Source organism: Hylobates moloch, unplaced genomic scaffold, assembly GCF_009828535.3.
Source record: "Hylobates moloch isolate HMO894 unplaced genomic scaffold, HMol_V3 SCAFFOLD_15, whole genome shotgun sequence".
Lineage (NCBI taxonomy): Eukaryota > Metazoa > Chordata > Mammalia > Primates > Hylobatidae > Hylobates > Hylobates moloch.
The window spans coordinates 9,961,566-9,985,466 of NW_026652290.1; positions in this window are offsets into that span (position 1 = coordinate 9,961,566).

The following is a 23,901-nucleotide window of genomic DNA, read 5'->3' on the forward strand; positions in this document are numbered from 1 at the left end:
TAGATACTCTTGTCTGTTTATTTCTCTGTATTACCTTAGGATTAGTTTGCCAATGTATTTGGCTGAATGAGTAATTACCTGATCAAGTATATTCCCTTTCCAGGTTCTCTCTGCCAGAGGAGACTCTTCTTCTAAGGGACATTTATTTTTTTACATGGTAGTCACTCCAGATAGGCAGATTGTCACACTAGTAGGGAAAAATGCCCCATGTATTTTCATACCTTAGTCTCTTCATTAGTTCCTTCCTCCCTGGGTTGTTTCCTTATAACATTTGCCCTCTAAAGTGTATCATGATTTTTCCTCAACTCTGCAGTGCTTATATTATTTTCCCCACATTAAACATTTGGAATTAACCATTCTCTTACCCTCCCACTTCCACTTCTTCAAATTACCCCTTTCTTTAAAGCCTAATTCATGTTTCAAATGCTCCACCATTATCCCAGTCAATAGCAGGCATCTTTTCTGTCTGAATTTATTGTGTGCTGCTTGATAATGTTAGGAGCCTTCCTGTGATTTTATGTTTGCTGTGAACAGCATGGCTCTATCTCAAGGGTTCTTAGTAAGAACTGATGAGGGTGGGCAAATCTGTTATGTGGGGTGATGATGGAATGGGGTGGGGTGGACAGATCAACTTGTGTAATAGGTGTGGCCTGACAGCTAACTCTCCAAATTGTCAACAGTGAAGTGTGCTGCCAACCTAAGCCTGATTCTAGCCAGCATCCATCCCCAGGGCTAAATGATCATGCCGTTCACATCCATCTGTGCTCAATGCAGCCAGGGCAACTTGGACATGTTTCAATGTATTGAAGAATTAAATCTCCCCATCTCTCCCTTGATTCCAGGATGGAGGCACTCGGGCTGTCAGGCATTTAAAAAATAAACCTCAAGTGTCTTTTCTACACCAAGCATTGACCTATAAATGAGATAGGGAAGACAAGCACTGTGCCTTTATAGGGCTTATAACACCAGTGGAAGGAGAAAGAAAAGTACGAAGTCAGAAGTTCATGATTGCAGTCATGGACTCACAGCCCAAGGAAGTCTTTCTGAGTCAAAGGAGAGATGTAGATGAGCATTTAGAGCAAGGGTTCTCAACTGGGTGTAATTTTGACCTCCAAAGGCCATTTGGCAATGTCTAACGACACTTTTAATTGTCATAACTGTGGGAGTGGAGGCTGCTAGTAGTGTCTTGTGAGTAGAGGCTAAGGATGCTGCTAGACCTCCCAAATGCACAGGACAGTCTCACAACAAAGAATTATCTGGCCCCAAATGTCAGGTGTGCCAAGTTTGAGAAACCCTTCTTTAGTGGAAGGGCAAAGAGGCTGAGGGCATCAGGACTTTCACTGACTGGGCTGGGGTTCAGGGCTGAGAGCCAGTAATGATAGGAATGAGGACAAACAAAACAAAACAAAACAAACAAAACAAAAGCCTAAAAACTAGGGCAGAGGGCCAGTTGGATGTACAGATTATTAGTAGCAGTAGTGTCATGCAGCTGTCATAAGTGACAGCTTGGGGAGCTTGGCCACAGACGATAATTCCCAGAGCCACCTAAAGGAAAGGATCACCTACATACCTGTGATGGACTCAGAGTGAACCTACAGGTGCTGGCTACTATTGGCTGAGTGAAGGAAGTCAATAGGGTTGAAAGTGGCCTTTCAGCAGGCATGGTGGCTCACGCCTGTAATCCCAGCACTTTGGGAGGCTGAGGCAGTTGGATCATGAGGTCAGGCGTTTGAGACCAGTCTGTCCAACATAGTGAAACCCTGTCTCTACTAAAAATACAAAAAATTAGCCGGGAGTGGTGGTGGGCACCTGTAATCCCAGCTACTCGGGAGACTGAGGCAGGAGAATCACTTGAATCTGGGAAGTGGAGGTTGCAGTGAGCCAAGATAGCGCCTTGCATTCCAGCCTAGGCTACGGTGCAAGACTCTGTCAAAAAAAAAAAAAAAAAAAAAAAAAAGAAAAAAGAAAGAAAGAAAGTGGCCTTTCAGTATTTCCTGAATAATTTCAGGGTAGGGACTAATTCTTAGCATGTTTATGTCCTCCATAATGCTTAACCAAGTGTCCTATATTTGTTCAATTACTGCTTATTGACTGACTGATGGTGTCCTTAATTGGTCATGCCATTTCCATCCATCTATGCTCAGCACAGCCAGGACAACTTGGACATCTTCCAATGTATTGAAGAATTAAATCTCCCAGTGAGGATCTTGGCAATCATATCACCAATAGGCTTGGATTCAAATCTGCATTCAAATAGGAATGAAACAAACACACTCCATCCCTGTGGATAGCAAGCAGCATAATCTGCTTACTTACTGCTGGGCACCTGTGAGAAATGAAAGTGATAGGCAGTAACTTCAGTGATGAATTACAGAACAGTTTCATTTAGCTCAGTGCACCAAGACAAAGCATCCCAGCAGCCTCTGGAGAAATTAATGTACCTTAATTTGAATTAGTGGATAATTTCAGATCAGCTGTTTTACATATCTAGCTGCTTCTCCTTCCCTCCATAGGCCACCTCTTGCCCTTTCTCTTCCTAGATCTGGCTCTCAAGGCTAAGTATTCTAGAAGTTAAAACACTGAAGTAGAAATCAGTGGACATGATTCATGTCCTTACCCTCTCAGCAGATGCCTAGTCTTGTTCCTTTTTTACAGAGCCTTGTTTTCACAAATGTCATGTTAGCTCATGGAGGAAGTTGTTACCTCCTCCTATGATAGTTACATGACCATGGAGAACCCTAGAAATCAAACAGAGTTTACAATCCAAAGAAAATTACTCCTTGGTGGTAGGATTTTAGGCACCACAAAGGCAACTGTGGACAGAGAAAGCCTCTGACTGCCCCTAAAAATCACATCATGTCTACACATAAATAATGACGCCATTGCTTGATCATTAACTTCCTGCAGGATGTTGGCCGTGAAACTTCGTCTTTTTGTATCTCTATTTCTCCCTCCCTGATGATACTTGCTTTCCATTTGCCAATCCATAACTGGCAAGAAGATCATCAAATGCAGTGGGCAAAGGCAGAATTGTTCTCTTTTTCATAGTATTTGTGGTAGTTCCACACATGGCAACTGAATACCTGGAGCAGAGGCCTTGGTGCACACTGAATTGGCCTCATTATATCATGAGCAACATCTTCTATCATTGTTACTCCTTACCATTGTGAAGACTTCTTTTATGTCTGGAAAGACATTTAGGCAACTTAGCATTGTGATAGAAAACAGCTAAACTACTACAGTTTTCTAAGTTCAAATCAAGATTTCACTCACCCCCTAGCATCTTACTAAAACCTGGGTTTCCTGTAGGGGAGGATAAATTGCCCACAAAGTTATGACTACCAGAATTGGGACTCTGTTCTGTGAAGTAGAAATAAATGCAGAGACCATTTTTTCATCCTAGAGTAAGCAGAAAAAAAGCAACAGTTATTTTCACTTTCTTTTGGCACACTTGGTTTGGCCTAAAACCATCAACTGTAGAGGTATATTGGTCTTGAAAAAACAACAAAGGTGTACAGAAAAGGAAGTGCCTACTTGCATAGTGGAGTTAGAGAAGGTTCCCCAGAGGGGCCATTTTACCCGGCCATTGAATGCTGGAAAAGTAGAACTTTTATAGACATACAAGTATCAGAGCCATGTGAACCAGAACAGCTCCATCTTGAATAGGAACTGGGAAAAATGAGGCTGAAACCTACTGGGCTACATTCCCAGACAGTTAAGGAATTCTAAGTCACAGAATGAGATAGGAGGTCGGCACAAGATACAGGTCAAAAAGATCTTGCTGATAAAACAGGTTGCTGTAAAGAAGCTGGCTAAATCCTACCAAAACCAAGATGGCCAAGAGAGTGACCTCTGGTCATCCTCACTGCTACATTCCCACAAGTGCCATGACAGTTTACAAATGCCATGGTGACATCAGGAAGTTACCCTATACGGTCTAAAAAAGGGAGGCACGAATAATACACCCCATGTTTAGCATATCATCAAGAAAGAACCATAAAAATGGGCAACCAGCAGCCCTCGGGTATGCTCTGTCTATGGAGTAGCCATTCTTTTGTTCCTTTACTTTCTTAATGAACTTGCTTTCACTTTGCACTGCGGACTCGCCCTGAATTCTTTCTTGTGTGAGATCCAAGAACCCTCTCTAGGGGTCTGGATGGGGACCCCTTTCCAGTAACATATTTCTCTGTCCTGTAACACTAAGAATAACAAGACATTACAGCTGTTTCTGTAATAAACAGCCAACAAACATTAACAACTTAAAATGGTAAAGGTTTATTTCTTTACACTGTGTGCCCTTTCTGGGTTTGCAGGCACACTGTGTATTATTGTCATTCAGGAACCAAGCTTCAAAGTTGCTTGTTACCATGCCAGAGACAAAATTAAATATATCAAAACATACTGGCTCCAAAAGTGACACACAACACTTCTACTCAACTTCCACTGGGGAACACAAGGCACACGGCCATGCCTAACTTCAAGTGGGCGGGAGAGTCATTCTTCCATGTTCCCGGAGAGTGGGAAGAAGAATATTTGTGAGTAGCCTTAATAACTATCCTGAGGCATGTGGCTAAGAAGAAAGGCATAAAAGAGCCTGGCATGTTTGAGGCACAGTAAAAAGGTGAAATCTTAGCTTGGAAACCACCAATGAAAAATGTTATATGCCATACAATTTGGAATTTGTTCTGAAGGTGTGAAAAGTTTTTTTAAAAAGGATGTTAAGCCAAGGAATGATGTATTACATTTGTTTGAGGTAGCTGATAATCAGATTAAATCAAATTCCAGCACAATGATCCCCCTTGCTGCCACATGTGGAGAAATTTACAGATAACCTTGATGGGTTCCTCCATATGGGCTCCTAGGAAGAAAGAGTGAGCCAGGATTCATGATGGCGCAGCACCAATTTGCTTTCCTGATTTTGTAACAGGAAAAGCAAAGTATTAGGCAGTATGAAGTGATCATTTTGCATTGTAGCATACTTCTTAAAGTTCGTTCAGGTACCAGAGGCATTACCATGCATTATGCTAGGAGCACTGCCCCATGGCCAGTAAACTGAAATGCTATTTCCAGACTGGTAAAAAGTGAGATTAGCAAATGTGTTTACAACTTGCAATCCTAGCCCTTCACCCAGGAGCTGTGTTGAAACAACCTGAATCTAAGGGCATAATTACAGAGGACCCAGGGATTTATAGTTTGAGGCTTTTTGCCTGAGTGCTTTCCCCAATTCACCCACTACTCTGAGCACAGAAATCCACAAATTTCCTGTCCTGAGGTGTCAGAGGGCAAAGGTCACAGCATCAGAGCAACCAGAATGTTCAAAAGTGCGTTGGTTTCCTACGGCTGCTGTAACAAGTGGCTATAAACTAGGTGGATTGCAACAGCAGAAATTTATTCTCTCACAGTTCTGGCTGTCAGCAGCCTGAAATCAGGGAGTCAGCAGAGCCATGCTCCCTCTGGAGGCTCTAGGGAAAATCCATTCCTTGCCTTTTTAAGTTTCTGGTGACTCTAGGCATTCTTTGGCTTGCAAATGTGTCACTACACACTCTGCTTCCAAAGTCACATTGCCTCCTACTCTTCTGTATGTCTTCTTTTCTGTGTCTCTGTCCCAACACTCCCTATGTCTCTCTCTTATTAGAATACATGTGATTGCATTTAGGGCACACCCAGATAATCCAGGATAAATTCCTGCTCTCAAGATTCTTTTTTTTTTTTTTTTTTTTTTTTTCTGAGACGGAGTCTCGCTCTTTCGCCCAGGCTGGACTGCAGTGTGGCGCTATCTGGGCTCACTGCAAGCTCCACCTCCCGGGTTCACGCCATTCTCCTGCCTCAGCCTCCCGAATAGCTGGGACTACAGCACCTGCCACTGTGCCCAGCTAATTTTTTGTACTTTTAGTAGAGACGGGGTTTCACCGTGTTAGCTAGGATGGTCTCGATCTCCTGACCTCGTGATCCTCCTGCCTCGGCCTCCCAAAGTGCTGGGATTACAGGCGTGAGCCACCGCGCCCGGCCTCTCAAGATTCTTAATCACATCTTTGCCCCATTCATTTCATTTATTCATTTTGAAGGTAACATTCATAGGTTCCAGGGATTAAGATGCAGAAATATATTTTGGTGGGGGTGGGGGGCTACCGTTCAACCCACGCATAGTGGAAATCCTGGAAGGAAGGGTTCTTCAGAGGGATTGAGCCCCAAAATATGCATTTAAAATATGCCCAAAACTTTGGCTAGCTGTCAAACTATACTATAAGGGTGGGAACCAAGACAGCCTGATCGAAAAGCAGCAGCTGAAAACTGAAAAAACTGAGTGGAGATTCCAGCTGCTGCCAGTGGAAAGGGAGACCATTTGGAGTTTGACTCTAGCTAAGTTAACTCTCTGCTAGAAAAAAAACAAATCATGCTCCAGAGAAATAACAGAATCTAAAGCCTCTATGGAGGAGTTGGCTTCAGGTCAAAATTGTATAAGCATAAGTAATTACAAAGCTTTACCTGGCAGCCTGGCAAGGGGGAAAAGTTACCCTCCCTCCCCGTGCCAGACTTGGTGCACGGTTAGTACATAGCAGTCTCTGAAGGAAGTTGAGACTCCTTCAGAGACTGAAGACTCTGAAGTAGAGGACTCAGCCACCCTCTCCGCCAACCCTAGCTAGCCATGCTCTTGTGTATATCTGCATTTCCAGCCAAGGCACCTCCGTTCAGCAGCCTCTTTATGGGTAGGGTGGGGTGGGGTTCAGCTTAGATACCATGCAGGCACCTCTGCTAAGACCTCCTTATCCTTGAGGACACTTTTCACTACTCTGACTCAGTCTTTTTCAAGCTTATCTTTTTTGTGTTTCTCTCATTCCATCCCCCGAGTCCAGAAAATGGCAGGAATCTTTTGTTCCCCAGCTGCAGTGATCCATCTGACCCTCACCTGGTGCCACTCCATGAGGAAAAAATGGAGCATTGAGAGAACTGGCACTACTCTTCTCTTTTTGGCCTCTTGCTTAGACTAACACAGTAAGTGAATAAAGGCTTGATTGTTGCTTTCAGTTTGGCTGTTGTCTGAATTGATCACCTTGACACCTCATAGCTCTCAACATCTACTCTATATATTCATAATGTACAGTTTTCGATTAAAAAATGAGACATGTAGAAACCTGAAAATGATGGTGATAAGAAGAAGGAAGACGAGGATGAGAAGAAAAATACAAATCAGAGCCAATATTGTCTAGATGCTGCAATTAGCAGACAAGGACTTTAAAGCAGCTGTTATAAATATGGTCAAGGACTTAAAGGAAAATATATGTACAATGAATAAGCAAATGGAGAATATCCATAGTGAAAAAAACTATATTAAAGAACAAATTTGAATTCTAGAGCTGAAAAAAAATAAAATTATAGAAATAAAAATTTATCGACTTAACTATAGATTAAAAATAGCAAGAGTCAGTGAATTTGAAAATAGATCAATAGAAATGATCTAATCTGAAGAACAGAGAAAAAATGATGGAATTAAAATGAACAGTCTCTCAGAGAACTGTCAAACTATTTATCAAACAGCTTAACGTATATGCAATTGGAGTCCTGGAAAGAGAAGAGATAAAAAAAAATTGAGCAGAAAAAATACTTAAAGAAATACTGAATGAAACTTATGAAGGACATCAATTTAAAGATCCAAAATGCTCCCACAAACCCCAATAAATATAAATGCAAAGAAAATCACATCAAGACATATCATAGTCAAATAGATAAAATGGAAAGATAAAAAAGAATTTTGAAAGCAACCAGAGAAACAATGATGTATTACATACAGTGGAAAACGGATGCAGATCATGGCTGGCTTCTTATCAGAAACAATAAAGAATTGAAAACAATGGCTACTTTCCTGGCAAAACCTATGCTATGACTCATATCTCAGTCATATTATAAGCTATAGCTAATAGATAGAAATCTGCTCTAATCACTCATACAAAGTGTCATTATAGAGACTAGGGCCAGGTTTCTTACTCATTATAGGGTAGAAGAGGGAGCATATAGGCTTCTTGGTATCCTAACTAAAAGACACTGGGACCAAGGCTTCAAAGAAACAATGTCAAGTTGGGGAACAGAGGCCTCAGAATTGGGGAAGTCAAAAGCTAAAAATGCAGTACCAGCTGTTTACAGCAGGCCCACTGCCATCTTAAACCTATAGTAGGGCTTGAGCAGGCACACTGGCTTCAGGATCTGATTTTTAAGATGGAGATGGCAAGAATAGGGTTGTAGCCTCTAAGATTAGGCCTACAAGTCCCCTTAACAAGAGTAGTTGCTCTAACATATTGATTCTTTACAATAGACCAACAACTTGGGGATTCAATTATTCATTAAACAAATATTTATCATGCACCTACTCTGTTAGGCAATTTTACATGCTGGAGATACATCAGTAAAAAAATAAGACAAATCTTATTGCTCTTATGTTGCTTATATTCCAGCAGAAAGAAAGAGAAAAATTATGATAAATAAGTAAATTATGTTATATTAGCAAGTAATAATTAGTATGGAAAAAACAGAGAGATTGTGAGTGTTGAAGGAGTATTGAAATTTTAAATGGGATAGTCAGGGTAGGCTTCACTTAGAAGGTGACATTTGAGCAAAGAGTTTAACGATAAGGAAGCATTGTGAATATCTTGGGAAAGAGTTTTGCAGGCAGGGATAACAGCCAGTGCAAAGACCCTGAGGCAAGAATGTGCTTTGGGCTGCACAAGGCCTAGTTTGTGCATCCAAACGAGAGGTTAGAGCAGTTTATTTCCTCTCTCTTTGAGGTCAGCATGGATTTTGGGAACTGAAGTGAACTGAGCCAGCAAGGCAGGAATCAATATCTAGTAGCTGTAAGGAGAAGTGGGGATGCCGAGGCTGAGACTGGACTGGGCCTGAGAACAGTAGTATGAACTCTGCCACTTCTCACTCAAACTGTCGTCTAGCTTTTCTCTTTTTCCCAGATCTTCTTTCTGCCTAATTGATATGTTATTTGTAAGCATGAAATCTGACTTTATGAACTCTGTGATAATGTACAATGTTTTCAAGTTGTTTCACTAAAGGAGTAATTATAAAGTTTTAATTGCTTATCTTTTATATCAAAACATTGAAATAACATTTAAATAGATCAAAGTGTTTAGAGAAAGATGCAAATTGGCTTTATCACAAGAATGTGGGAGAATCTGGACTTTGCCTTGGCATATAAGTCGGGTTGCCTGTCCAGTGCCACCTTAATTCCTGAAAAATAGGGGCTCTGCTCAAACTGAGGCTTTATCTATCACAAACACCAATGAATGTGGTAAAGAACACATAATAGTTTTGGCAACTAGTCAGTGCTGGTTCATTGTTACCCGTAACTCAACATTTGCTCTTGTGGTTAACACCACTCAGGCCCCAAAGAAATGCTTCAGTACATTTCCTGGTCTGTGTGCTCAAAGTACAAAGTAACTGTTTCAATAATACTTTAAGGTTCATGGGTTATGCTGCTGTTGATATTGGACACAAATGGCTTTGAAGTGCAAGAGAACTGGAGCAGTGAAAGTACGTAGTTAAGTGAAAAGATAAATTAATTGACTTGTCAAATCTCTACTCTCAGATAGCATGCATACAACCGAATTCTTGTGCAACGGAGTATCATTTCTCCATAATGCTGAGTGTCTATTATTTTGCTCTTTGATTTCATGTTTTCAGAGTTTCTCATAAATTAGTATGGAATCCCAATAACTGCAAACGGCAGCTGAGGAATATTTTATAATATCAAATAATTCACATCACTTAATTTTTATATGTGTAGGTCTATACATAACTTTTGTAGTGCATAACACAAATTTTTACTTTGACAATTAGATGGATATGGTATATGACAATTGTGAATGCTTTCATGTAAAAAGTTATCAAACTTATCAAAGATTTATTTTCAAAAAGTAAAAGTTGATATTCACCAGTTGTAGTTGTATTTCTTATATTTTAAGAGAAAATTTAATCTGAGAGTACATAACACAGTTTTAATTAATTTTTTACATTTACTTTAAGATTTTTAACTAAAATTTATGCAGATTTTTAGAGTTCAAATATATGTCTCAGTTTTAAATTCTCAGATCATTGCTATCAATGGAAGAGGATTTTGCCAGAATGGAGACAAAAAAAAAAAAAGAATGTAATGAAATATATACATAGTAAATTTGGAATTATGTATGTCTTAATATTGTCGTTTATCCAAACATTGCCAGACTATTCACAGACACCCAGATGCAGCAATAACTAAATGTAATCACTTTTGATATTTGATTCATTTAAATTAAAACCATAACTTTATACATATTTTTTGATTTTATCTTTATGAAGATACATTTGTCAAGATTAGAAGTAACATTTTATTCAATGATTGGCTTATAACTTTTACATATTTAAACAAAATACATGTTCCTCCATTAGTACTCTCACCCTCGGCCTTTGAAATATTAGGGCAGCTTCTGCCCTGGCCTTCTATCCACAGAATCTTTTCAGAATGATGATATGAAGCCCAGCACTCCAAAGATAATTTCTGAAGAGATCATCACAAACAAGTCACACTCTGGCTGTGAAATACACATTTAGATCCCAGAAGAATCAGGTTTGGGGATTCTTCCACCTAACAGTACCTTGTTAGAACAGTGGCTCTGTAATGACAAGGGGTGAGGACCTGGAGTTAGAAGTTCCAGGTCTATGTCCCAGCCTCATTAGTTACTTCCTTTGTGATCTTAGACAAAATAACTCACCTAGAACATCAGTTTCTTCATCTACGTAATAATCAAGTGCTGTTTTGACTACTAAATAAGATGACATGTAAAAGCATACAGAACAGAATAAAATATTGAATTTTGATAGTTGGATTAATAGCCAATCCCAGAAGCAATCTGTGGCAAACACAGTGTGTAGTTGTTTACCTGATGGGCATTTTCTGGCTCTTTGCCCTATAGTGCTAAAACAGGGAAGAATATCTCAAACATACACAAAAGCATAAAAAATAGTAGAATATGTTTTGAATTACCTACCTATACTCCTCTACTTCTCTCCTTTCCCATGGATAATTTTGAAGCAAATTTAAGATGTTATATCATTAAATTAATAAGTATACTTTTTATTTCAGGAAGTCTTTTTATTACACAGGAATTAACATATTTTAGAGTTTGCCTTTGGCATAGATTTTAGGTCTGACATTTGGCAGTTTTTCAAAAGTCTTAATTTCTTTCTTCTCATCAGGGACTCTAGAAATGAATTGAGCAGAAAGTTAATAGATTATCACCTGTGTCACCTAAACACATAGCACTAGTGTCAGTGCTCTTTGGGCATTCTGTAATTTCTAGTAATTTTCACTCTAGCATTATTTCCTCATGCTAAGCATTGTCAACAGAAACACCAATAGAGTCCGTCCTTATACCTGCTAGGTTATTAAAATTTTATATGTGGTTGATTTCTCTCTAATTACTAGCTGTAAAACTCCTATTAAAATAGAAAGCTTATTTGTATGCATGTTGTTTCACAAACTGCAGGGTGCAGAACAAATTAAGACACTTTCTTCTGCTTCCCAGAGAGCTAGTGCATTAGCTTCTTATTGCTGCTGTAACAAACTGTCACAAATAGAGTGGCTTAAGACAACACAAATTTATTATCTTACAGTTCAGAAGGTCAGAAGTTTAAAATGTGTTGGCAGGATTGGGATCCTTCTGGAGGGTCTAGAGGAGAATCTGTTTCCTTGGCTTTTCTAGAAGCCACATACATTTCTTGGTTCTTGGCCTCTTCCTCCATCACCAAAGCAGCAGCATAGCATCTTCTGTCTCTGTTTCTGTGCTTAATTTATTACATTGCCTTCTGTCTTTTATCCTCCTTCCTCCCTTTTATGAGGACCCTGGTGGTTACATTGAACCCATTCAGATAATCCATAATAATCTCTTCATCTCAAGATACTTGATTTAATCACACTTGCAAAGCTCTTTTCTTTTCTTTTCTTTTCTTTTTTCCTTTTTTTTTTAGACAGAGTCTCTCTCTATCCCCCAGGCTGGAGTGCAGTGGCGCGATCTCCACTCACTGCCACCTCCGTCTCCCAAGTTCAAGCGATTCTCATGCCTCAGCCTCCTGAATAGCTGGGACTGCAGGCATGCACCACCACACCTGGCTAATGTTTGTATTTTTAGTAGCGATGGGGTTTCACCATGCTGGCCAGGCTGGTCTGGAACTCCTGACCTCAGGTGATCCACCTGCCTCGGCCTCCCAAAGTGCTGGGATTACAGGCATAAGCCACCATGTCCAGCCTTCTTTTCTTTTAAATGTAAGAAAACATTTCATAGATTCTGGGGATTTGAGTATAGACATCTTTGGGAGACCATTATTCAGCCTACCACACCCAGCCAGCTTAGGGATAGAGAAAAAGGGAAAAGGAAGGATAAAGCAAGCAAGAAAAATAGAGGAAGGCAGCTGGTGGAGAGATGACCACAGGTTTGCAGCAAGATGGGGCAGAGAAGCAGGAGAAGCATCCCTAGGTGTCTGACTTGTAGAAAAGTGCCATGGCATGAACGTGTCTCCTAAAAGTTCATGTGTTGGAAGTTTAATCCCTCTACCTTATGAATAGCTTAACAGATTAATGAGGGCTCTTCTCTCGTGATTAAATTAATGTCACTGTCACAGAAGTGGGTTCCTTACTGAGAGAGTAGCTTTGTTTCAAAAGTGGGCTCTGTCTGACTTTCTTCTTCTTGCCCTCTTGCCATATGATGCCCTGTGCCATATTATGACACAGCAAGAAGGCCCTCATCAGATGCCAGTGCTATGCTCTTGGACTCCCCAGCCTCCAGAACTTTAAACTAAATAAACTTCTTTTCTTTATAAGCTATCCTGTCTGTGGTATTCTCTTATAGCAACAGAAAATGGACTAAGACAGAAGGTCCTCTTCAACAGCTGGCAAATTAGTGGGTGGAACCTTCTATCTACAACCTGCCGAAAGCTTCAGAAAAGTGGTGAAAATATCACAGAGAAATGCAGAAATAAGGACTGTTTTAGTGTTTTCTTTTCCTGTGGGTACACATATTCCTAATACTTATAAACATGCCTTTTAACCATGAATGATTTTTATATTATTGGTTTATTCTGAGTGTATGCACACATTTAGACCCTAAGAACCCTAGAATAAAAATAAAAATATTAGCCAGGTGTATTAGTATTCTAGGGCTGTCATAACAAAATACCACAGACTAGGTGACTTAAATGAGAGAAATTTATTTCTCACAGCTCTAGAGGCTGGAAGTCCAAGCTCAAGGTGTCAGTTTTGGTTTCTCCTGAGGTCTCTCCCTTTGGCTTGCAAATAGCTGCCTTCTTGCTATGTCCTCATATGGTATTTTCTTTTATGTCTCTTCCTTTTTTTTTTTTTTTAAGGGACACCATTCCCATTTGATTTAAACCCTTACCTACATGATCTCATTTAACATGAATTATCTCAAGGGCCCTTTCTCCAAATACAGCTACACTGGGAGTTAGCCTTCAACCTATACATTTGGGAGAAACATAATCATTCTATAACATCAGGAATCAGAATGTGCCGGATACGACAATCTTCCAGATACTATGTTTGGTACTAAGAGTACATATCAGATAACACTGTAGTAAGTATGGGTTGAAAGAGACAATTCCCAAAATGGAACAAATAAAGTGAAGGACTAACTCTAAACCATCCAGCAATGCCTGCCTCCATAGTCGGAGTGTTCTAAGCAGAAAGAAACACAAGTGCAAAAGTCCTGAGAAGGAAAAGATGCTTAGTAGAGTTGAGGAGTAGAGAGAAGATCTCTCTAACTAGAACATGGGGCAAGAGGGAGGAGGGTAGGAAGGTAATTTTTTTATGAATAGGGAAAAATCATGTGGGGCTTTGCAGGACATGGTAAGGACTTTAGATTTTTATTTTATGCAGAAAATAAAATTTATCTCATTGCCACTGTGTGGCTGATGAACTTGGGGTCAGAGTGGTAAGAGAGCATCTAGGAGACTGCCTATGAGGCTACTGCATTTCTTCAGATGGGGGAAGAGGTGGTTTGCACCAGAGTCATAACAGCATAGTGGTATTCAATGGTCATATTTGTAATGAATTTTGAAGGTGATCTGAAGGGGCTTACTACTAAATTAAATCTGGGGTGTGAAGGAAAAGAAAAGACTGAAGCTAGTAGAAAGAACCCTAGAGAACCCAATATTCTGAGAGCGGATTTGGCAGGAGATGCCCAAAGGAGATAATAAAACAGAGTGCTGCCTCCGCTGAAGATCAGGACTGAAGATTGGGGCTACTGGGCAGATTGTGGAGAAACCAGGAAAATAGTTATCTTCCTTAAAATGGAATTAGAATGGATTTTCCAGGCATATTTTATTCCTGAAAAGGGAGAGACCAACTATTGGGATAAACTGGATTGCATCCTCCATCGCTATGCAGTAATTGTACATGTCAGGCACAGCAAGAGTTATGCCATGATCTCCTGTGATATTGTAGTGGATAAAATGGAAAAGTATAGCATAGACAATATAGAGATCTGTAAATTTATTGAGAAAATTTGCTCCAAATGACAAGTGACTCAACTACAGCTTAGGAGTACCTTTCTTATAATGATAGAAACCTGCCCAGAGCTTAGATGGGGACATAGAGGGCTTGCTTGTTAAATTTGCGTATGATATGAAGCTGCAAAGAGACATGAATACATAAAAGACAAAATCATGATCTAAAACCATTTGCATTTATATCTAAAAAGTTTAATTTAATGAGGATTTATGTAAGGTCTTGTACATGGTCCAAAAAAGCCCCACAAACAACTGAACAAATGCAAGTGTGGAGAGTTATGAGTGGACAGACACATCCATAAAAGACATAGCAGTTTTAGCATTCAGAGAGGCCAATATTAGCCTGTAGTGTGATATGACTGCCAAATAAATTAATGCAATCCCAGGTGGTGCTCATGATATATTATCTATATATATATATATATATCTTAGATATATATATATGTCTGTGTGTATATATACATTAGACCACATTTGATCTCTTCGAAGTCACAGCTTAAGAATATTGACAAATGGAAATAAAGTTTAACCGAGAGAGAGACTGAAAAACACACCTAAGATATGGAAGACCTAGGTTATGTTTAATTCATTCAACAAATATTTGCTGTATGATTAGTTTGTGTCAGATGTCTTTATAGGCACAGGAGCTACGGTAGGAAAAAATTGCTCTTAAAAGGATGAAATCCTAGAAAGGAGTAATAGCTAATAACTGCTATGTAGAAGAGATATAAGATGCATTCTGCATGGATCAAAGAAGAAGACGTTACAATTACTAGAAGCTTTAGGAAAATCTGATTTTAATATTTAAAAACTAACAAAATTCTTAACAGCTTTCTAAGAAAAATTATTTTGACATAGTAAGTTCTCTTTTACTAGACTTATTAGGAAAAATAGCAAGCCATACATTTAATCTTTTCTAAAGGCATTTTACATGCACATTTTAGAAAAGTAGAAGTACAAAAAGAAAGAAAAATCACACTTAATTCAATAACTTTGTGGTAGTCACTATTTCTCCCTCTTTCTCTAAATATCTGTCTCCTTACACTGAAGATCAGGATCACACACACACACACGACTAATCCTATAATTATATTTACCTATTAGATGGTTGAGATCTTACTGTGATATAGCTTTATGTTCCTTTTTTACTAAACATTATAAGTATTTCCATAACACTTAAAGTTCTCTGTGAATATCCTATTAATGGTGGAACAATATCATATCCTATGTGCCATGGATTTTTAAGCCATTCCTCTGGTGCTGGAAATTTATGATGTTTTAATTTATTTGGTCATAAGTGATTCTGTGGTAAGTAGCTTTGTGTTCGCTGTGCTCTCATCTAATTATTTACTTGGAATAGAGTTAGGAAAGTGTAATTACTATGCAAAAAGCTATGGGATTTTTTAAAGATTTTAGATGTATATTATGAAATTAATTTCAGAAAGATTAAACCCATTAACATGCCTATTAGCATGAGAATTCCAACCTCACCTCACTCTTAGCCAATATTATTATTTTAAAAATCTTTTCTAATTTCACGGGCAAAAATTAGTGTTACATTTTCATTGACTCTCCTTACATGACTAATGAGGCTGAAAATGTACTTCAGATACTTATTAACTACTTTTGTTTTCTGTAAGTTTTCTTATGCTCAAGTTTTCCAATGGTGGTGCAGAATTTTCCTTATTGACTTGAATATACTCTCTAGACAGTAAGAATATTACTTTTTAAATATTTATTATGCCTTTGTGGCAATTACTTTTTCTTCCTTGTGTTTCTTCTTTGGTTTTGATTATTATATTTACATAGTAGAGAAAATATTGATAAATTTGATGATAAAAAATAAAATTTAGTGACTATTATAAAATAATATCAAAACAAAATGCATAAACCTTTGAGACATTTGAATCAAATGTTTCCAACAAAATATTAACATGCCTAATATTTAACACTTCAAGAAAATCTATTAAAAAATCAAAATGCAATAAATAGGTGCAAAAAGAACAAAAACACACAATGAATCCAAGAAACAGTTTAATCTCCATAGCAATGAAATAAATCAAAACACAACATCGACATCAATGATGAAATTTCATCTATCGTATTATCAAATATTAAAATCAATGATAATACTACTGTCTGCATGGTGATACAGATGCACGCAAATTTTGGGAAAGCATTTTGGTAATATGCTATGTATTAAGAACTTCAAAATATTCTTATTTTTCTTTCAGTAAGTGCAGTTTTGGAAAATTGTATTGAGTCAGAGAGATGACACAAGAATGTTTATTGCATCATGATCTGTAAGCAGTCTACATATGCAAGATAAAGAGATGATTTAAATAAATTATGTTCTGTTTATAAAGTGAAATGTCATGCTGCTAATGAGTGAGACTGTCATTTTGGAAATTAAAATAGGATAGGTAAGAAAACATTCAGGAAAATGTTTGAAAGATAAAACTGTGGATAGTCCCTGGAAAGTAGAAGAAAAACGTGAGAAATATATGGAAATCCTGGAATCTGTTTGGGAAGGCCAACATTCAATTAATAGGTTTCCAAAAGGAAGAATAAGTAAATTAGTGGAAAAGGAAATGATCAAGGAGTAAAAAATATAAGGACATTTTCCAGAACTAAAAGATATTTGTTTCCAGATTCCTGGGCCCTCATGGCCATCATAATGCATGGGAGGGGTATGTAGGGAAGAGACCCACACCAACATAATCATGACATTTCAGAACACTCTGGAGATAAAGATCCTAAATATTTCCAGAGAGAAAAATCACGTCTCAGGCAAAGGCCTGAAACAAGAAGGCAGCAGATTTTCTCAACAACAACACTGGATGCTAGAAGACAAAAATGCCTTGGAAAATCTGAGAGAAAAGGATCTTCAACCTAGAGTTCTATATCCAGCCAAACTATCAATCATACAGAAGAGTAGAGTAGTGGCATTTTTTTGGCCAGCAAAATTTCAAAAAATATACCTACATTTATCTTCATTGAAATCCTCTCAAGAAACTACAAGAGGCTGTTTTGTACCGAAGCTAGGATTTATAGTAAGAGAAAAAGCATAGAGCTCAGGAAGCAAAGGTCTCTAACAGGAGGGAGGCAAGCAAAATCCAAGAATGATGGCAAGGTAGCTCCCACAGGTCAGCTGTGCAGCAGGCAAAAGGGAAGCCTGTCTTAATAACATCGTGTGGACAGAGGAACTCTGGATAGATAAATGGAGCCTGAAACTCCATTTATCATAATCACCACTAGTCCTTATAAATTTCCCAACTGTGATTGGCTACCTGATAGATTTGAACATGAAGAACATTGTAGTAAGAGGTGTTTTATGTAATTGTTGAAGGGTGTCAGAAGACTAAGAGATTAAAAGAAATGAAGAAAAAATTTCAATGAGGCAACTTTAACTCCAAGATAAAGAAAAAAGGTAGTAATAATCATTGCTTTTTTTATATTTTATTGACTACTTCCATCATATGACTTAATGTTCTAAGCCATTTTACCCATATTATCTCATTTAATTATAAATATCACCTTAGCAAGTTGGTACTATTGATATCTCCATTATTCAGGAGGGAAAAAATAGAAAGATTGGCCTGAGGTGCCAGAATGGGATTCAAGCAGCCTGTTAGGCTCTGAACTGCCTCTGTAAGAATGAAAATGTAATCACAGCATTCAATTTCATTTGGCAGTGAGCAATATTTGCATAGTCAAAATGATAAAGCCACTGAGTACAGATTGAACCAAAACTGTCATGTAATCACATCAGGAGGATGAGGGAGTGGGAAAAAGAAAAGATGTAAAAGCAAATAAACTAACAAAAAACTCTGCCTGCAATAAAAGTCAATAAATAACCCCTAGACACACACATATGTGTGCATGTATATGTACATATGTGTTCATGTGTGTATATATTTAGGTATTTATCAACTTCCTGTTATTGCAGGTGATATATGTGTATATATATGTTTATGCGTGTGCATATGTGAATAATATGGAGGAAAATATTCAAAGAAAAAAATTGAGAGTAATAGCTTCTAGTAGCTATTTAGCGGCATTTGATTTTTAATTTAAAACTATGTGCATGTATTACACACACATACATATCTATACCTATAATGAATCTATATCTATGTACATTTCATGCTGACAAAGATTTTTAAAGGACTTGGTCCTGGTTAATAGGCTGTGGACCTGAGTGCACCTCTGCTCTTCTGGATGTCTGGAACCTCCCCTGCCTCTCAAACTTACCTATAACCCTACAATCTAAAGGGTACAGGCCTGTTAGAGCCTGGGACTCCAGGACCCCCTCTACCCCACAGCCAGCTTGGCATGGACCTCATCCCCATTGGGTCTGTGCTTATGTCCTCCCAGTTGTTAAATATTTCTTAATATTATCCTTGTTTATGAAATTACCTTAAATGAAAAAAGAAGATACAAATTATTTCTATAAAGTCAATAAAAATGAGTTTATATGGGATATAATACATTGTTTTACTCTTTATACTTGTCTGGATTTTAAAAGTATTTCACATAAAAAGCACAGATTAATTTTAAGACTGACAACAAATGTAAGAAAAAGTACAAAATGAAACTCATAGATGGGTAAAGTCATGGATTTATAATATTCCTAACTATGTCTCTGCATTATAGAAGCTGTTACAGGCCAATCCTCACTTTCATGAATAGCCCTGGAAACATTTGAAAGGCAAATGTTTGAGTAAAATATGGACATAAGTGTTATAAAAGGGATCTTGAGCCTAGATAATTTAAACTAATTAAAAATCTCTATTTATCACCCTTACGATTATAGGAAAAGACAACCTCCTTTGGACCCAGGAGGCCAGGTAGACAGATGACAGCTCTCATGAGTGCCCAGTCAGATAGGAGGCATGAGCCAACAGTCCTAGGCCAGGTTAGATGGTTGGCCACTCTCAATCATTAAATCCTTATTCAGCTGTATTAGATATACAGAGCAGGGTGAGAAGTGGTCTAATTTATTTAATTTTCCCAGCCCAAGACATGTTACATCTTAAATTGCTCCCCTGTCTGCCAGCATATATGACTTCTTATTGCAGGCTGCCTATAACTTCTCCTCACAACCCTTTGAACTTTCCGAGCCCAAAAGTCTGCTCCAGAGCCAGGTGCCCACAGTGTCCAATGCCAGAGCCCCTTTACCCAGGTGAAGATAAGCTGACCAACTCTCCCATCTTGCTGTTGCTTGGGCCTGGGTGGAAAGAGAGTTTCCAGGATATGAGATTTTCAGTGCCTAAATCCATCTTGGGCAAACTTGGATGAGTTGGTCACCCGAGCTGGAGGTCACCCTAGCTGTAGATTATTATTGGATAAGATGTAACTGTCACCCACTGGGGCTGTAGAGGAGGGGATCAATGGACATCTCTGCTAGATAGCCAAGGGCTACCTGTGAATACTCTCTGTCCCCCTAACTTTTTCCAGAGGGACAGTGGCTGGAAGACAGAGCCCTCTCTATGACAGTGAGAAATTACCTTTCTTTAAATGAGATGTGAAGGAGAGGTCAGCTGACACAGGAGTCAGCTTTTAAATATTACGTGTAAGACCAAAAGCTTCAGGGGCCTGATAGGTGAAGTAGTGGTTGGGGAACTCAAATGGACAGATGGAGTGGTAGAGATCATAGCAACCTAAGAAGCCTCTCTTAGGGCAGGTGATCCTCGGCTTCCACTGAGATCTCAAGTTGGAAACAGGATCTAGTTTGGTAGATCTTCCCATTTTTTAGGGGAAGCCAGCAACCTGAATTTTTATGTGATATTTCAACTTTTCAATGTGGAAGACCAATTCAAAAACATGTAAGCACTGTGCAGTGTTTCTCAACTCGTGTCTGTGAGTAACTGTGATGCATGCTCTCTGCAAAAGTAAGATGTGTGTCTCCGTTACACTAATTAAGGGTTCACCATGTGCTATAGAAGATGCCTGGAGTGGGGATCAGAGAATATCCACAAGACTCGCCATTTGGCGTCAGCTGCTTTGCATCCTGGTTCTCTCTCTCCTTTTCTCTCCAGGTGTGCAAGTCACTCCACATCCCCCCACTTCCCCCCACCCAAGAATCGGGCATACTACATGGGAGAGAACTTCTTTGATTTGTTTCTTTGCTTCTTCCTCATCTCTCCCTCCTGCAACCAGCTTTGAATATTGAACTGGCCATTTCTCTCTAAGGTGGCACATGGCATTAGAGCAATTCAAAAAGTTCAGACTTACGGGTTCATTATTAGTATCTTGCATTTTAGAAATTCCTGCTGCAGAATCAAATTCCCTGGGCTCCTATTTGGCCTTTAAAACCAATACTTTATCTAGACACAATGAAGGGGAACATCCTTGGCTGGGGCTTACTAAAGGGGAAGAGCGAGTCCCTGGAGCTGTTGGTGTCTAAGGGCACATTCTGCGACTCCTAATTAGTGATTCAGAAATTAATTTTCGTTTTGTAGATTAAAGTTGCTTTTGCAAATTAACACATACAAGCCTTCTGGCATATCAATGAAGGGGAAAGCCACCTAGCCCTGAACTACTGAGCTCTAGCAGCTCTGAAATGCCCAAATAGTGTGAGAAGTTAGGAAGGTCCCAAGGACAGTGCTTCTGAAAGTCTCCTGAAGCTCACTTGCATCAAATGAAGCATTTCAGGAGGTATTTTAAAAATACAGCTTCAAGGCTGGGCGCGGTGGCTCAAGCCTGTAATCCCAGTACTTTGGGTGACCGAGGCGGGAGGATCACCTGAGGTCGGGAGTTCAAGACCAACCTGACCAACATGGAGAAACCCTGTCTCTACTAAAAATAAAAAAATTAGCTGGGAGTGGAGGCGCATGCCTGTAATCTCAGCTACTTGGGAGGCTGAGGCAGGAGAATCACTTGAATCCGGGAGGTGGAGGTTGTGGTGGGCCAAGATCACGCCATTGCACTCCAGCCTGGGCAACAAGAGTGAAACACTGTCTCAAAATAAATAAATAAATAAATAAATAAATAAATAAATAAATAAATAAATAATAAATAAATAAATAAATAAATAAATAAATAAATAAATAAATAAATAATAAAAATAAAAATACAGATTCAAGGGCCTAACTCCCAACCTATTGAATCACATTATGTAATCAGAAGGCCTAGGACTCAACTTTAACAAGCTCCCGGCATCGTTCTCATGCACAATACATTAGAAGACTCGCTGCTACAGGGCCTTTATTTCTGGTTTCTAAGCAGCCACCAAAGCCTCAGATTCCAGGCTGGGAGAGCAGGATGGAGGTTAGTCTTGTCTCACCTTTTGGTCAGATAAAAGAGGCTAATAATAAATAAGATAAAAGAATACAAGGGAAGAGGAACGACTCACATGAGAATTAGAAAATTATATTTGAAATGAGGGCAGTTTTCAAAGAGACAATTATGAAAGGAGACAGCCCAGTCTCATAATGGCAAGGGATTCTGAAAGGCAGGCAAGATTTATTTCAAATGTACCTCATGTCAAGAACTCTGCTAGGCAGTGACATTCATTACTTCAGCAACATTTACTGAACACCTATATGTAAAAAATTTAAGCCAAAACACATTACATAGAATATATAGGGCAATTTAATATTGATAACCTGAAGCTATAACAGCCATTACACTTTCTGTGCAAATAGCATACACTGTTAGTAATATAAATGTAAGCAGAAAGACAATAGTAAGATATTTTGACATACCTTCAATCAATCTGGTAAATCAAGCAGATAAAACTTAATGTTAGAGAACTTTAATAATGTGACCAATAGGTTGGAATTACTAGATGTATGGCAAAGTATATAATCTAAAACAGATGATCCATGTGTGCCCTCAAACACTGATAGTGTAAATAGGCATAGTTTTTCCAGAGGGAAATTTGGTAGTATGTATCCAAAATCTTTGAAATGTGAATATCTTTAATCTTGAAATTTTATACCTAAGAATTTTTACTATGGAGAAAGATGTATGCATGAAGATGGTGGCTGAAACATATACAAGTCCCAAAATGGGGGACTTCTCAAATAAATCAGTACCTGTGGCATAAGGGCATAGCTCATTTTATTGTGCTTTATTTTTTTTGAGCTTTGTAGATATTGCATTTTCTACAAATTGAAGGTTTGTGGCAACCCTGTGTTGAGCAAGTCTATCAGCACCATCTTTCCAATAGCATGTGCTCATATGTGTCACATTTTAGTAATTCCCACAATATTTCAAATGTTCTCATTATTGTATCTGTTAGGATGATCTGTGACTAGTGATCTTTGATATTACTATTGTATTTGCTTTGGAGTGCCATGGACTGCACCCATATAAGACAATAAAGGCCAATTAATAATTCCACAATGGCCTCTAAGTGTCTAAGTGAAAGCAAGAGCTACACATCTCCCACTTTAAATCAAAAGCTGGAAATGATTAAGCCCAACAAGAAAGGCATGTCAAGAGTCAAGATAGGCCAAAAGCTAGGCCTCTTGGACCAGTCAGCCAATCATAAACGGAAAGGAAAAGTTCTTGAAGGAAATTGAAAGAGGTATTCCAATGAACACACAAGTGGTAAGAATGCAAAACAGCCTTATTGCTGATATGAAGAAGGTTTTAGTAGTCTGAATAGGTCAAACCAGCAACAACATTCTCTTCATCCAAAGCCTAATCCAGAGCAAGGTTCTAACTTTCTTCAATTCTATGAAGACTGAGAGAGATGACAAAGCTGCAAAAGAAAAGTCGGTAGCTAGCCGAGGTTGGTTCCTGAGGTTTAGTGAAAGAAGCCACCTCCAGAACATAAAAGTGCACAGTGAAGCAACAAGTGCTGATGTAGAAAAGCTGCAGGAAGTTATCCAGAGGATCTAGCTAAGATCACTGATGAAGGTGGTCACACTAACAACAGATTTCCAATGTAGACAAAACAACCTTCCATTAGAAGAAGATGCCATCTAAGGCTTTCATAGCTAGAGAGGAAAAGTCAATGCCTAGCTTCAAAGCTTCAAAGAACAGGCTGACTCTCTTGTTAGGGGCTAATACAGTTGGAGACTTTAAGTTGAAGCCAATGCTCACTTGCCATTTGGAAAATTCTGGGGTGCTTAATAATTATGCCAAAGCTACTCCACCTATCTTCTATAAATGAAGCAACAAAGCCTGAATGACAGCACGTTTGTTTATGGTATGGTTTACTAAATATATTGAGCCCACTATTGAGATCTATTGCTCAGAAAAAATTCCTTTTGAAATATTGCTGCTCACTGACAGTGCATCTGGTCACCTAAGAACTCTGAGATATACACGGGAATTAATGTTTTCATGCCTAACACAATATCCATTTCACAGCCCATGTATCAAGGAATG